Here is a 5,494-nt window from a genome sequence, read left to right on the forward strand (position 1 = left end):
AGACCTTTTCTCCAAGCTGGAGTTTGGCATTTGGCACGTGGTAGCACTGTCTCAATTGACACTGTATGGTTCAGATACTAAAACCCTTAACCAGATAGAGATATGTTTCTGTGTATTCACATACACATGCACATAAGAAGACCATTATTAGACCCTGGAACTTAATTCTGGTTTCTCTTTCAGCTGCAGGTGACTTGTCTTTGCCTCAAAAGCCATTCCCAAGATTTCACTAACAAGGGAGAAGTAGTTTTTTCCCAGACAGGTCACCTTTAAAAACATCCATTTTATTTTCGTTTTTTGTTCTTGAACTTTTCCAGAGTCTGAGTTACAACTGCTTTGTGCAAAAAAAACCTTACCCATTAGTGATACAGTAATGTAAATGTGGTGCTAGCCAAGAAAAAAGGTGCAGTGAAGTGAAAGAGAGAGATTAGATGAGAGAGAGGGAGGGGGGGGGAGAGAGAGAGAGAGAGAGAGAGAGAGAGAGAGAGAGAGAGAACCTTTATTGTCACTGGAGCACAATGGCATACATTAAAAATGAAATGTAGTTTCTTGCTCTCAAAGTGTACACATACATAACACACAGTTAAACATACTATATACAACATATGTATATAAATATTAATCACTGTCCATCTTGAATACATAACAGAAGGAGGAAGCTTCGGAGGCAACAGAGCACCACCCTGGTTGCCGGGAGAGATAATATCAGGGTGACTCCTGTTCTCCTCCCTTCATCTCCATTTGCCTGGGGTCAGGGCAAGGGCTCTGCAGCTGCTGGCATCAGATTAAATGCCAAAGGGGGAGGGTTATAACAAACTGTGGGTATAAAGATAGAAGAACAGTGCCATCCAGTCCTCCCCCTGAACCATCTCTGCCTGTTCAGCCTCATCAAGAAGAAATTTTAAGCCATTAAAATACAATAAAAGAGAAATTAAAGGTAATCGCTTTGTAAATTATAACTAATGGAAATATCAATTGTGATTTTTATGATCAGCAGGAGCGATATGCGGAGCAGCCCAGCTGCAGAAGAGGCACATTGAGAAGGAAGAGCGCAGGCCAGCCACTCATTCAATCTGCACTGAACTCCCAGTAGACCATCTGCACCAGGGCCAGAGGTCAACCTGGAGACTGGCAAGCTTGACAGTCTTTATGACCATGCTAAAAGATCTATCTGGATCAGGGGTCTTCAAACTTGGCCCTTTTATGACTTGTGGACTTCAACTCCCAGAATTCCTCAGCCAGCAATGCTGGGAGTTGAAGTCCACAAGTCATAAAAGGGCCAAGTTGAAAAACCCCTGATCTGGATCATTCACTGATTGGATCTTTGTGTGCAGTTGTTGTTGCTACAGCCGCTGTAATGGGCCCATTGCAAACACTGCTTGAAATAATCCCAACTGAGGCATTTATTTATGTGTTTGTTTGTTTTAGGTTTGCTCCTATTTAACATGGGTTCAGGGAAGCTACGTTTGAGTCATAAAACATAAAGCAGTTTCAAGGTAGGAGGAATTAATAATTTCCACCGGAATGGTGTGAGTGGTGTTTTGTTTTTGTTATTGTTTCAATAGAAGAAACAAATCCAGAACTGGAGTAGGGTGCATGTGTGAAAAAGAAGGCATTAAAATTAAACCTATTTTCATAGGAAATGCTTTCGGAAAAGTGTTTGGACAAACCAAATGGTTTAGTAAAAGAGCTTTAAAGTAGCCAAGAGTTGAAGAAAAGCATAAAGGTGAACTTTGTCGCATGATAGTATTCCGCAATCTAATGACAGATTTCAGCTTTCTACGGATGTAATGAAGCTGTTTACATGGAGAGGAAGTATTTATTCATGTTCCTGTAGCATCTTGAAACTCCCAATAGCTTATTAAATTAATTAGATTCTTTGGGTTCCTTTCCCAGAATTTTGGCCTGAAGCAATCTTTCAAAATCAAAAATATTTCATTAATGAAATCAGAGGCTTCTTTAATGAAATCAGAGGTTTCTGCCATTAAACTAACATTTGCTACATGAAATCAAAAGTCTCTGTGAGCTACAAGGTCATTGTGTTTTGAAATGACATCAAAGTTTCGACTATTTAAACTAGACTTTGCTGCATGAATCACAGGCCTCTATTATTGTTTAAGGTTCAGATGCTCACTTTTTAGCTCATTCAGTAAAGCATCCATACAACCAAAAATTCTTGAAAGCCAGCATCATTCCTTCTGGCACCTCTGGCTTGCAGCACCCCTACATAATACGCATGCTGACCACCATCCATGCTATTTCACACAGCAGTTGATTGACTAAGAGACAGCTGACCAAATAAATCACTAGACCAGAGCAATCTTCTTTACACATAAATAAATATCTCCTTTATGGTTGCGCAGCAGCAAGGGGGTTATCTCTCTCAAAAGAGGAACCCTGATCAAAGCAACACATACTCATTTATATTTTGGCAAGCTTACAAAAGAGACAAGGCAAAAACACTAATTGGTGACACCCTGAGGTAGAGAGAAAGTGTTGATTGGTGACACCCTGAGGTAAAATATTGGCTGGTTACATTCCAAGACACCCTTTGCTGACTCACGTTTGTTCAGCAAAGGCTAAGGGACAGTTTCTGCCTAGGTGCTTTGTTACAGGCATGTGCCTTAGATAGATAGATAGATAGATAGATAGATAGATAGATAGATAGATAGATAGATAGATAGATAGATAGATAGATAGATAGATAGATAGATAGATAGATAGATAGAGGTACAGGTACAGATACAGATACAGATATAGATATAGATATATTAAGCTAGAACAGGCTCTTCCTTTCTTAAGCAGATAACAATGCTGTTGTCCTCTGCCTATTACTAACCTGAAACTGAGCCCCTGATTGGGATAGGATATAAGCCTAAAGTAAGACTATAAATGGGGCATGGCAGCCTAGCAGTTAAGATGCTGGGCTTGTTGATTGAAAGTTTGGCAGTTCAAGATCCAAGTACCGCATGATGGGATTAGCTCCCATTCTTGCCCCAACTCCTGCCCACCTAACAGTTTGAAAGTATGCAAATGCAAGTAGATAAATAGGTACAACTTTGGTGGTAAGGTAATAGCATTCCGTATGCCTCGGTATATAGTCATGCTGGCTACATGACCATTGAAGTGTCCTCAGACAACGCTGACTCCCTCAGCTAGGATACAGAGATGAGCATCGCTCTGTAGAATGACACATGACCAGTCAGGGGAAATCTTTACCTTTTTTACCTTTAAGAATGTAAACAAATACATAAATGTATGAGATGCCCACAAGCACTTTAACAGAAGTTAAGCTGAGGCTCTGAAGAGTTGTCATTGACTAGCTAAAGAGATTTCTCATTGCATCTCCCCCCAGAAAAGAAAACATGAGCATCAAGATCCACAGGCTTTCTGCCATATGAGCTACAGAATGGAAAGGCCTCCAAGGAGCTGTAATTCTTTGTTCTATGTTAAACAGCTTTATTTAATAGGCTTGCAACAGCAACAGAAAAGGTAGATTTTAGTGAGTTATAAACATCTCCCTGGATGCACAGTCATAATTATCATTGTTCAGTATCAATCTATCTTTGTAAGCATGCTGCTGCGGTCCTTATCCCGTTGATGACAGATTCAGGTCTGCAGTTTTCGGGTGCTTTTACATCTGCATTGGATCCAGTTGGTCAGGTTGCCCTAGTAGCCAAAATTACACCCTCTAAGGAGAAACTGCAGCTCTTCCTCTCCAGTGAGGATCTGCTTGCCAATTATCATTTGTGCTTTTGTTACTCAAGACAAGACTACTACAATACACTTTATATAGTAAGAGGACTGTGGAAAAGGCTACATGCTATCCCCAGATATCACCAATTTTTCTTTTACTAATGTTATTTTTAATAGGGTGTAAAAAGTAAAATGAATATGTATGTGATTAAAGAGTAACCATATTCATAATATGTAATTTTAATTAAGTGTAAATGAAAGCATTTTAAGCTTTCTCTTAGCCCCATCAGTATCTTCTGGGAGGTCAGCCTATAGCATATTATTCAGAGACCAAATACATCCCTCAACCCAGAAAAAGCTGAACACTTAAGCTTAAGACAAAACCAAACAGGCCTCATTCCACTGACTTCAGTAGAGCTTTTTATTTAGGTATTTATTTACTTATTTACTTACTTACATACCTATTTATTTGTTTGTTTATTTAGTGTCCCACCTTTGTTATTTTTACAAATAACACAAAGCAGCAAACACATCCAACACTCCTTCCTCCTTCTATTTTTTCTACAACTCTATGAGTTGGGCTGGGCTGAGAGGGAGTAACTGATCCAAAGTCACCCAGCTGGTTTTAATGGCTTAAGGCAGGATTTGAACTTGTGGTCACCTGCTTTCTAGCCTGGCGCTATTGGCTCTCTAATGATATTGACTAGTCAGAGGCCATGCTGACTAGGGCAGATGGAATCAGAACTGGCCATATCACAATGGTTCCATGTTGGTGATCTGTCATCTGTAGGATTGCAGACTGAGATTCTTTGAAGGTTGGTTTCTGGAAATCTCAGAGAAAGATATTTCGCCAGACTTATCAAAAGTCTTATTATGTTCATCTTTTGATGAACCTTTGTTGAGATATATTTTCAGAAGACTGCCTCTCACAATGATTCAAGGATGTAGATAAATTCATGATAATGTAGACTAAGGAATTAGATTAAGGTCATATTCAGAAAATGTGTTTTTTTTTTAATCCACAATAAAGCTCAGATTTTTTTTTTAATGTCCTGGTCTCATTCCTTTTGGAAACTGTGAATTGATGCTATGTAGGAAAAAATGCATTTTTTTATCAGTTCTTTTTCAGTATGATGAACAAGCATCTGCTTCTCAGATTCTTCTCTTAAAGAAGACTAAACATTTGGTAAATTCATATGGGAGAAGCATGTTATTCTTGTGCTTATTTAATTACGAGGCAGTGGCTTTCCAAAGGCAAGGTTGTGGGAATGGTCTGTCCTGGGCCAAAAAGGGGTTACATTGTCTGCAAAGAATTTTAACCAACCCAACTAAAAGTGCTCTTGTTAGGCTTTTTGGTGACCTGAAGACAAAGGATGACCAGGAAGAGCCTCTTACCTGCTGAAGATACCAAGGAGGCTATTTAGAAGATTGGTGGTTGGTGTGGAGTCGAGTTGCTGGTGTCAACACACTATTGGCAATCAACAGTGCAGTGCAGTGACCGAGATGGACCAGGGTAGACTGGCGGTTATGTGGTTGTGGTAGTCTGGAACCTGCAGCTGCTGCTCAACCCCCTGATCCACTCCAGATGTCAAATTCAAGAGGTATGACACTGTACAAGGTATCCAAGGGATATGTGCAGGGCTTTTTTTTCTCACAGAACGCCCAGAACAGAGTTCTGGAACCTTTTTTGGATGGAACCTTGTAGGGTAGGCAAGGTGGGTTGTATGACGTGTGTGAGTTCCGACACCTTTTTTTTTTTTAGAAAAAAAGCACCGGATATGTGTGAATGCAGACATGC

At 39.8% G+C, this 5,494-nt stretch overlaps 1 long non-coding RNA gene across 1 annotated transcript; it reads left to right on the forward strand.

Annotated features, from left to right (window-relative positions):
• The first annotated feature begins 864 nt into the window (after positions 1-864).
• Positions 865-5,179, forward strand: LOC120316076. The gene is made up of 3 exons (XR_005558863.1): positions 865-937; positions 1,429-1,496; positions 5,044-5,179. It is a non-coding gene; the product is annotated as an uncharacterized LOC120316076 (long non-coding RNA).
• The last annotated feature ends 315 nt before the right edge of the window (positions 5,180-5,494 follow it).

The sequence above is a fragment of the Crotalus tigris genome, unplaced genomic scaffold (genome assembly GCF_016545835.1).
Source record: "Crotalus tigris isolate CLP2741 ecotype Arizona unplaced genomic scaffold, ASM1654583v1 scf7180000019227.483876, whole genome shotgun sequence".
Lineage (NCBI taxonomy): Eukaryota > Metazoa > Chordata > Lepidosauria > Squamata > Viperidae > Crotalus > Crotalus tigris.